We start from the raw sequence: 12,007 nt of genomic DNA, 5'->3' as shown, positions 1-12,007 counted from the left end.
GTACATTATAATTATTTTTTATTTCTTTAATTCAAAGCCGCTTCATTTAATATACTTAAGACACCCTTAACATTGTACAAATATATTTTTGAGTACCAATTATATGGTTCATAACACATATAACCAAATAATTTTGTCAAAATACATTCAAGAGTATCTAAAAAATAATCCAAAAGTCTTAAGATATTCAACACTTCCTAATTAACATAAATAAAATATTCTCACAATAGTCAACAAAATAGTCTTAAACAGTTGGATATTCAAAAGTAAAGGTAGGAATTCATGATCTTCCAAATGTCAGCACACCAAAGCCTTCTAGATCAGATTTTCTTTTGCACTTGACTTGTTGAATCTAGTAAATAAAACATAAAAGAAAAACTAATGAGGTCATGAAATTTCATATCATTCATCTAAAATAGTCAATAATGCTATCATAATCTTGGATTGCATATCGGCTAATGTTGATCAAGCATTATATAATCAAATAACCAAAAAAAAAACCTCTTGGAATAACCTTTTGAGAAGGCCATGCAACTGTTGAACCAACAACTTCTCATATAGTATGCATCGCATAGTTAGGATGAAATAAATAAGCACCAGGCACAACAACAACATCAACCCTTACACGCATAAAATCTGGTCCAAGAGGAATTTTGTGCACCTCTGAGTCTGGAACACTAGAATCCCAACAGCCTTCAGCAATAATTGGATCTGACCAATCGAGCAATTAGCAAGCATTCCTTGCTTCTGTAAAGTTATGGCCCTTATTAACTCCAACACTCTGCAAAATTAATTTTGAAGACAGTATATTAAATTTTGTATTTGTTTCCTTAAAAAGAAAGAAAACAATTTGAAGATTTACCTTAGGAGAAGGAATATTGTTGGATTGTGGAATATTGTGGGCATTTGTATATATATGATACAGTGCTAGAACATTACAGAGAATAAAAATTAAAGAATATAAGAGTTCTTATGTATATATGATAAAAATTACTACAAACATGTTTTTCTATCCCTGAAATTACCTATACAAAAATCCCTGAAATTTGGTATGGTTTCCATTCAATTTTCTATAACTGAATGTTCATTATCTGATTTAGACTAGCCATGTTTAAACATAAGCAGGGTTAGGTGTGAAGAGCTCATGGAGGCATTATCAGATTATGCGTTTTCCCAATCACAACTCATATGTATAATGTTTTATTATTCAAACCCTAAGGTTGGGGACATGAAAACTACCCTTATTTACACCCCAGGCAAGATATCTATCAATATAATAAAATGAATTCAAGCAAACACAATTTATTTGTAAGAAGATAATACATAATTCTAGATAAAATCTGACATCATTTCTCATATAAAAGGTTACCTAACCATCTATCAATACCAAGTAAAAAAATTCAAACAACACACAATAAGTTTTCTTCCTTATACCACCGCAACACACAAACAAAATTTCCAGGACCTACTTCTCTAAGACACACAAGTTTTCAACCTTCCGTTATCACCACAGCACACAAGTTTAATCTCATAACCTACTTCTCTACGAATGAATATTTAAGATATTCAAACTCCTCTAACATTTGTATGGTATTAATAAAAGAGTTAAGATAACATACTTCTGTACCTCTTGCAATTAATAATCAAGTTAATTAACTTTGCAATGCTCCTCGCCAATTTGATCCACAACCTAAAGAATATAATCAATACCTAAAAGATTAATACAAAATTAAAATTAAATGATACAATAAAACCATAAAATTCATGAAATTACTTGTTACGAGTCTTAAAATCATAAACTATATTCATTAATGGTTCAAAATTACCATAAATAAACATATTCCAACTCAAATGTCCAAAAAAATCATCATCATTTCCGCTCATTCCATCTTAAATTCAACTACTAAAAAACTAAAATAAACAATATTTCAGCAACTTAAAAACAATATGTAACAAAAATATATATATATACCTCAACCAAAACATATGCATAACTCAACATAGTGCCAAAGGATGCTAGAAGCATGTATGTGCCCTGTGCTGAAATATGACTGAGCATGTTCTTCAATGCTCTCTACCCTGCAAAGCATTGTTCGGAATAAATTAGGAAAACTCTTGATAATAGATTTTTTAAGTAAAGTTCATACTTTGAAAACAAATATCGGCAAGATCAAAATAATTAGTCTAGCCCCAATCCAATGTGAGTTAATATACATCATATAGTTAGCAAGTGACAAGGCAGCAGACCTTCCACGAAAGCAATAATAACTAATGAGTTGGGTCCCATTCAATTTCATAAGATACTTTTGGAACATAAACTTTCTTAGAGAAACAGAAATTTTGGACGTGTCCAGTTTGAAAAAAAAAGTTTGTTGTGATTAGAAAAATTACCTGTAAATTTACCATGATTCCCCCACTTTGACGTAGGCTTTTTTCTGAACGATCAGCCATCCAATTTATTCGTTCAATCATCTGCGCAAACAGAATTTAATTAGTGTTTACCAAACTTGAACAACATCTACTTTTTGCTTTATAAATGCTTATAATTTTGCATATGTGTAAAGTCAATATAGTAATTGCAACATATTTTACTACTGTCTTAACTAAGAATACTTCCATTTGACCAAATAAAATATTTAAGCCAAAAAAATTTCACAATCCAAGAACTTTTAATAGAATGACATACTGCACCATTCTGCAAGTGAAAGTTTGCTACAAAATCAAGGGCTTTTCCTCTCTTTTTCTCTTGCAAACGGTACCTATGGTCATAGAATTCATATCTGCATACAGAAATGAACAATGTAGATCCCTTCATCGTTGTACACTGGAGTAATAATTACTTCTGATAAGCAAAGAAAAACTTCAGTGTCAAGTTGTAAAACAATCTGGACCTGACAAACATCAGAAGGATTGGCAACCCCATTAAATAAGCATGGTCGAGCATCAAATTAGAAACAACCTAGATAACAAGCAAATACAATCAGACACAACCTAGATAACAAGCAAATACAAAAATTAGAGATTAAGAAAATAGATTCAATGTACCGAAAAATAAAAAGGAATATTTTTCATAAACTTACCTGTAACTTTTGAGGGGGATTGTCTAGATCTACAAATAATGATTGATCACTTGGAGGGAACTCCTGATCAGTAAAATGTGTTTCGCCCCTTGTAGTAAGGGATTTCCCAACAAATTTTCTGTTGAAATTCAATGCCTAGAAGGAAAACAGGTCCAGACTCGGGTTGAATCATCACAACAATTGAAAAACTAACTTTTTTAGTTTGACATATGTTGGGATCAATCGGACCGTAATGTCTCCCACTTATAGTTGGTTCATCATCAAGAACACAAACAGGATCCACAATACCCGTCTGTCAATAAATACAATAACTTTTAGTGATTACCATTAACGTGGCCACAAAAAATACATAAAGAAAAAGGATATAAACAAATAGACAATAAAAAGAGTTGCACACTATTGAAGAAATAGCATCGGGTCCACTTATCTATTCTTATCCTAGATGGAGGCAACATAAATACCACGTACAAAATGAAAGGTAAGAGTGGAGATTATCATGCTCTTAGGACCAAAAAAAAAGTTGGAGCTTATTTGTTCAACTCAGTATTGAGATGGCTAATTAAGATTCAAACCCCATTGGATAGTATGTGGATGCGAGAAAGAAATAATGAGCTTTAATGCAACCACACTTTGTTTGATATAAAACATGAAAATTTAAGCAATAGCATGCTAGAGAGGCTGCTGTATAACTTACTAATTACAAAGTCTCAAGTGTCTTACACAACTTAAACACTTTTTTATAGTGATAATAATAGACAAACCTCAAGGGCTTGACGAGCTAACTGAGTTGAACGTATACTGCGAGCAATGCTAGAAACTCTCTCTCGAGCAAAAGAATCATCAAGAACAGAATCACCTCCTACAGCATGAACAGCAACTGCCATGGTTACTGCTTCCCTATTTCCAGAATTAGGAATAGAGGATATGAGAGAAGCTTCTATCTCCTTCCATTTACATTCTTCCTTCTCCAAGAGAGCCATTCATCTTTCTTTACCTCTACCCTCCTCTTCACGTCTTTGCATTAATAGCTCATCTTCCATTTCTTTCTCTCTTATGTAACTGCAAATTGGTACATACAAGAGTATTTAGAAACTTGCACAAGACACTGCACAGTCTCATACATCATAAAAGAACAATTTTCCTTTTATGAGCATTTAAAGGTAAGTAAAAATATATACACATATTCACTTGCACATTAGAAAAGTTGAATACATGAATTCAAGTGTCAAAACTCAACATGTTCACATACATTCTGATGCATTCAGAATCAAGAAAATTTATCCTGCCATCGGAATATATGCTATAATTCCATATCAAAATTCCATCTCACGCAAGAAAAAGGAAAAATAAAAGAAAGATATGGATCATGACAACGGTATTAGATACAATTCTTAACTGATGAAGACACTCTTATCCATCCTTTGGAAACATTAGCTCCAAAATACCATAATTATAAAATTAAGGACCTTGAACTAAAGTTATGTGCACCACAACAAAATGCAAAGTAAGCGTGCACACACAAGCACGAGAGAATAGTTTCTTCAACATGCAAGCTAGAGTATCTCACAACAGTATTCGTACCTTTGTGGAAAATCTAGCAATAGCTTGAATAACAGTTTCCTTGCTGAGAAAGTGAACGACATCTTCCATCGTCTAAAAATATAAAATAAAATGACATTTATTTTAACAAAGTTATTGAATTACATAATATTTTTTTTTACTAATAAAGGTGAACAACTGGTAATACATCCCACTTGATGAAACATTGAGCTTTGCAAATTGAGAATGATGTGAACAAACCTTGAGAGTCAAGCAGGGATGGGACACAACAAAACCAAAGGAAGCAACAAGGGTAACTGCTGATACCACAGCACCAGCAAATGGAGGATAAATTTTCAAATTGGCAACAACACCCCAGCCTTCGGTGGCCAATGCAATCCCATAGAGCATCAGAAATGCAATACTAAAAAGGAATTCAAGTGAGAACACATCAATAACTAATAATGTCACAACATGTGTTGTCTATGGTGATATGATCAATTAGTAAGACAACAATTACATTGGTTATCATCAAGACTATCTTGACATTCTTTCCACAATCTGCATGAGAATCATAAACATATATAGGGAGAACTCGGGGAGAGTAAACTACAATAGGTGGTGAAAGAAGAATGTAGAAAGAACCAAAGAAAAGGGAGCAAAAAGAAATAAGAAATGAACCCAAAGTAATGACATTTAAAATATTATATAAAAATACAAAAGCAGCTTACAGTCATTGCTCTCTCAGCAAGAAGAAACAAGAAAGAAAAGTAACCAAAAGAAGCTCCCACAAATGGTTTCTCTGAAACAACAACGATATCAGCATGTTTAGCAAAAACAAGAAAAATGTAATTTATGCAATATCCTTGCAAAACCCAACAAACAAAAATAGATGACAAAACTAGTTTTTACCTCCAAACCATTCGACAATGAATGCTGCCAGAGCCAAAGGGAAAGCAAGGAAACAAACAAAAAATGTCTGAATCTTTGTACAATGTCAAAAACTACACTTACACTCAATATTCCTCTCCACTTTCGACACCAGTTCATGAGAGAGTAAATAAAAACAACGATGATAGGAACAGGAAAAAAAGGCGCAAAATAAAATTTAATTTTAGAATTTCAACATTCATGTCTATGAGTTATATTAGTTAATGAATACTGAAACACAGCTTAACAAACCTTTCTCTTTTAAGTAACCAGTTTATCCATAAAAATTAAAATATAAAGCAACGAAACTAGTAAACAAGATGTGTCCACAGGCAGTGTAAACGAAGCACAATAATAACAAAATCTCCCCGCTATCCCTAAAGACTATACAAACAGAGATCTGAAGCATCATCCATGCAGGTTGGGCCATGTCCACCCAACTAGAGTATCTAACTCTATCCCTAAGTAAGACTCTTCTTCACAAGGATCTACCAAAATTCTATTGCTTCTTTCTAGCCAAATCACCTCAACTATAACTTAACCTTACATTCCACATAATCCTACTTTCCCACTTTAAAAAATATATTAAATCCACTATACAATGCAAAAATAGATGAGCATAATTTCTCTACTGTTTAGGAATTCTGAAAGGTAAATTTTACTTATTAAATGAAAATGAACAATCATAAATAAATATTCTATTGGTTTAAATAGGAGAGTAGTCAGCATAATTTACCCATTTAAGTGACCTCAATACATTAAGCAACAAAAAAAAGTGACCTCGGTATAAAGTATAATTTAATGATAAGTGAAGGGTACATACCTCAAAAAAGAAAGCAGCAATCCAACACAGGTGCTAAGCAGCCAAGCAAGAAAGCCATACTGCAGAAACATAGAATTTTTGGAGTGTATAACAAAAAGCACAGTCAACTAAATGATTTTGGAAGTCTATATTTCTACACAAAAAATTTAACGAATAGAAAATTTTGAGTGCATAAATAGAATAAACAATAAGAAGACACGACCACCCAGGGTGTTGATGCCAAAATTTTTGAAATGAATGACAAATTTATATACAATGCGGAAGAACGATTTGAACGTTGTAGTCGAAGAACCAGTACACAAAGAGAAGAAAAAATAAATGGTAGAAATGAATGGCAAGTTAGTATAAAAATTCAGAAAAATGTAGTTATCTTCATGTTATTCTTTCACTTTTATTTTCCATATGAATATTTTTTTTTTAAAAAGAGAGGAAGACCACATGTACATGAGTGGTCTACTCTCATAATTTATTAATAACCTCACTTGTGGCGGAGGAATACCGTGATTACAAAATCCAAAACATCACAAAACAGAAATAAAAAGAAAGACCAAATACAATATGAATAACTCTTTAGAAACCTACTAAAGTTGGGGAATCAATTCATGATTGTCCCCCAGCGAAGATTGTGGAAAACTTAAGCTCCACCAAAAGTAAGTTTGTTTGATTGTTATCATTGGGGTGTCTAAACATTCATGATTTTCTTTAAAGGAGAAAACCCAAGCTGATCGGGTGGTGAGTAGTAATGGATAATATGCAGTTTTTCTCTTAATTTATGGAACACAGTTTTGAGAGAATTTGAACTAGTGTAAGCTCTGCAAGAATGTTGCACCAAGCCCATGGGAATGGGATTAGAGTTTCCTTTCAATAAGAAGAGTCAAACTCTGTGGAACATAGCTATGAGGGCTTTATGCTGGTCTATATGGTTAATGACCAGAAAGAAATAAGAGAAAATTTAAAGATGTTGAAGACAATGTGGACTGTTTATGCCAAAATTAAATTTAGACTGGCTCTTTGGCTAATTGATGTAAAAGACTCTGTGAAGGATAGGAGCTTTTATTTTGTAATTTTATTTTTATTTTCTTATAGTCTGATTTCCTTTTCCACAATTGTTTATTCATATTATTATCACTACTCATTAAAACTATTTTCATTTTTATTAAAAACTAATGATTATATATTAAAATAATTATACATATAGGAACCAACTAAAAATAAGTGCCCAACTCTTTTTAAAAAAAAAGAAGTGTCCAACAAAATTTTCTAGACATTTTCTTTGGCTGTGTATTAAATTTGATTTAATCAAACTTATAACATTCACTTCTAATTGATTTACTTAATTGTTCATTTCTTTTGGGTCGTGTAGTTATTTTCAACTCAGAACCAACTTTTGAAATATTAGGGGTTTTTATTTTGTTAGCTTATTGGAGTAACTTTGTGTTGTCTGCATGCATAGTTATGTTTGTTGCAAATTAAATGCCCAAAACGGATATTCATTTAGCAAATTCAAGCCTAGAAGAGAATCATACCTTGCGGGATTTCGAGGTCATAGCCATTTCTCCTGCTTGAAGTGAGCGTAGAAAAGCCATTATTGAACAAATAACGAGAGACAGCAGCAGTACTACAATCCCAAATTCAAACTACAGACAACAAATTATGTAGATGAACACACATGACAGACTGAGATCAAATTTAAATCTGCTTATCCTATATGACTGAAGTACGCATAAAATCCACCAATGTCATTGCCACCTCATAAATAGCCATTAATAGAAATAGAAATTACTTACCTGTTGGTGAGTGGCACTTATTATTTGGATCATCTTTGGGCAGAAAATTGCCACAAATACTGTTTCTAGGAAAAACACAAAACTAAACAGAACCCATGCTCACTCTGGTGTTCCTGCTACATGGTGCTAAATAAGCCTGGATAACTAAAGCCATTTTTCAAGCCTGTGAAGTCTTAGCTCTTCTGATGGAGAAATTTGATTTGGTAATGCACTCTCAACACTATTGGAGTCAACAATTGTGATATCAGTATTGTCACGATGATCTCTATCAGCGTCCAAACTACTCCTCTGAAGTAAAGCAAGAATAGTTGGATCCAATCTCTTCTCCTTCAACATCATAACAAAGTTAGGATCCAAACCCTTATCCAACAATAGGTTAGCCTATTCACGATCACCTTGTCTTGCTCTTCACTTAACATAGATGTGATCCTAGGGCCATTCAACCTTTCCTGCAAAGCCATAGCTAAATTTAAATCTAAAGTTTGTTGGTTTACAGAATTAGAAGTACTAGATTCACAACCTTTGCTTTCAAGACCACTGCTGGAACAAACCACCAAGGAATTATTGTGATCAAAGTCTTTTTCAACGGAATATGTTCCTACTTCTGCTTCTTGAATTACCGAACGGCAAGAACTGCTGCGCAATGCTAAACTTGGCCTTCCATTATCTATGCTCTTATCATTATTAATGCCTTCACGGGAACTTGCAGTTCGACATAAAACATTCTAGTTGTTAGCATCTTGTGTTGTAGTCTTGTTGCTAGCTTCAGTAACATTACCAAGAGGACCAACTTCGACATTACTACTGCGTTTCATGCTAGAGACACAACCTTCATATGAGCTTTATGAACTATTCTATTCCTTCCTATGAAACCCCCCTCGAAGGCAAATAACAGTGCTCTGTAAGGCATCTCTCCTTGTAGCTAATGGGTTTGAAACTAAAAAATGTCGAGAAACAGCAGCCCCCAATAGCACAGAGGCTACAACTGCATAGCTAATGCAATGCCCCAAGTACCTAGCAAGAAAGAAAATTGGAAACAACTTACAAAAATTAAACCAAAACCAAGAGAGCATTTATTTGGAAAAATCTAAAAGGCAATTATAAACCAGTAATGGACTCCAAAGCAAATGAGAAAAACCCGTGAAGTGCCAGCAACAAATAGTGCTACAACACGACTTTGAAGAAGCTGGAAACCATACAAGCATGCTCCCATGTTCCAATCTGTAAAATTAAACATATATGTAAGAATTTGTGTATGACTCTAAGAACATCCTCACTTTTTTCTAACTCTTAATATTAGTATATTGAAAAGTAAGAAACTAGATAAAAAGTGAAAGCAATCCAACAAACCAAGAATAATAACAACAGCTGATGTGGTAGCACCAAGCCAACGTGCTTCCTTCGCAGTCAGGCCATATAAGATGGAATATACCAGAAGTACTACAAGTGAGCCAAGGTATAGCAGCCCAAGATGTGAAGCCCTAAACAACCATTACAAATTTAGGGAAGAAGATAAGATACAAAGTTCCAAGAAAATCTTAGCCCAATAACAAAATGAATATCCAACCATTTTAATAAGATACATTTACGAGGACTTGAACCCTACATTGCTCACACTTACCCACCCAACCACTTGGACTAATCACACACACACACACACACAACAATTAGATCTTGAGCCACACAGATCCTATCTCTAATTTGGAGATAACATTAACTGAAACAAAAGTACAAAGATTTATACAAAAATAAATAAATGCAATCAAAACTTATCGACTATGTCTTAAAATTAACAGGACCCATTGTCTTATCTGAACATGAACTATAAAAGCAACACAAGACTCATAATGAAGTTGTTACAAAGACAGACATATAATTTTTTGACAATAAGTAAGAATTAAAAATTGTAGAGACTTTACTAAACAAATCTAGATCAACAAAAACACAAACGATTAGCAAAAATGAGTATTGATATAAATAGGTTATACTATGGCTTGCCTGCTAGATTGTCAAGTATAAAGCTCATTACCTTCTGGTGGTTTTGGTAAACAAGCCATAGGACCCACTTCTATACAATCAGAATAGGAAAATTTGTACGCCTTCCTTACATACCCATCCACATCTAAGTCGTTTCCTATGCAAACGAATAGAGACTTACAAAAAGGGGGGAAAAACAAACAACTATGAAAATAAAAAATGATAGCAAATGATGCGAACTAATAAATAGTAAGATTCAATTGCTACTCCTAAAGCAAAAAACATAGAAACAAATGACGAAAACTGCAGACAAGAGAACTGCATGCACCATTAAACACCATTCTACATAAAAAGAATTGATATGATATCAAATTAAATATTTACCTGTGAATATTCCAACACACACTGCAGAAGACAAGGAAAATCTGTATGTTGCAAACCACGAAACAATTAGCAGTACACCGGTAACCACCAAAGCAACTGCGGAAGCCATAGCTTAGCCAATATAAACTAATGATGCATACGGAGAGCTAAAGCCTTTTGGCTAACCAATCAACCCCTTGTATGACAAATCATCTAAAGGCTTTGCTGAGACAATTCCACCAAGAGCAAATACAGATCCAGTGAACATCACCATACAGACAAAAAGAACAATACCATGGAATTAAAGCAGCAAAACCACTATTCTTGAACCTTAAAGTGTTTGGTGACTGATGAGGAGAAGCCGAGAGGTGTGAGTGCGTGATTGGAACCGCCAAAGATGGAGTCGAATGACTGGAAATGCTGAAGAGTAGATCATTGTAGACAAAGCAGTGGGCTGACTTTGGAGACTTCGTAGGCAATCGAAAAAACTGTCGATGATCGTAGGAGTCGAACAAGATATTTTGGCCTTGGAAACACAGTCGATAGAAAATTGTTTAGAGGTTTGGAAATAAAAAAGTAAAAGGTAGAAGATAACTTTACAAGGAATACGCGGGCTCCAAAATTTTTGTACCGCCAATTTTTTTTCTTTGCCACCTATTATTTTATTATTTGATGTATCATAATACTTTTTCAATAGTATTATATTCATATGTTATGAAAAGGGGTATTTGGTGTAGTGAACTAACAATTTAACTAATATATTTAAATTTTTAAAATTTGAATTCAATTCATTAATTCACAATTGAATTTGGTAACCATCACCAACTTCCCTATTTTTGAGGAGAATATTATATTTTAATATCTTAGTAAGTCATAAACTAAGTCATATTCTCCCTATATGTTTATAGGATCTAAAATCAAACGGAAACAATCACCATGGAACTTTTCACAAAAATCTAAGGACAAGAGGTAAGGAAGTATACACCAAGAGTAACTTAGTTTTGTGAAATGTTTGCTATGAATGCTGCTAGATTAAATGTGTTGTTGGATATTTGAATTATATGGCTAGAAACGTGAATAATAGTATCGATCTTTCGGGGTCGAATGCACTAGTTATGTATGCATGTTGTAAGTGAAAATGTTGTGATGTTGTGCATGCTATGTGAACTCTGTAAATGGGGTCCCCATGCAGTCGTATAGTGGGACTAACCACAATACATGTATCATCATCAGAGCATGGCCTTTGTACGGGAGGTAAGTATTATTTGGGTCGTGGAGGCTACAAGGCATATGATCTCTATGTTAAATTCAATAGCCAGGAAATTGTTTATGATGAATGAATATTATTTATGATTCAATACTTGACTTGTGAATGTCTGAGATGTATTGCTAGTTAATTTAAAGTTTACTTTACAATATGTTTATGCTATGAATTGAGACTTGTGTTCTCTAGTTTTTACTTAGCTTCCTTACTGTGTGTTATAGCTCATTAGTTACTTTGTGTGTGT

At 33.4% G+C, this 12,007-nt stretch overlaps 1 pseudogene; it reads right to left on the bottom strand.

The window, feature by feature from the left end:
- Positions 1–315: 315 nt before the first annotated feature.
- Positions 316–10,773, bottom strand: LOC133825313 (calpain-type cysteine protease DEK1-like; annotated as a pseudogene).
- Positions 10,774–12,007: the final 1,234 nt, after the last annotated feature.

The sequence above is a fragment of the Humulus lupulus genome, chromosome 3, assembly GCF_963169125.1.
Source record: "Humulus lupulus chromosome 3, drHumLupu1.1, whole genome shotgun sequence".
Classification (NCBI taxonomy): Eukaryota; Viridiplantae; Streptophyta; class Magnoliopsida; order Rosales; family Cannabaceae; genus Humulus; species Humulus lupulus.
The sequence above is the reverse complement of the archived record's forward strand: the minus strand, read 5'-3'. Positions and strand labels throughout refer to the sequence as shown.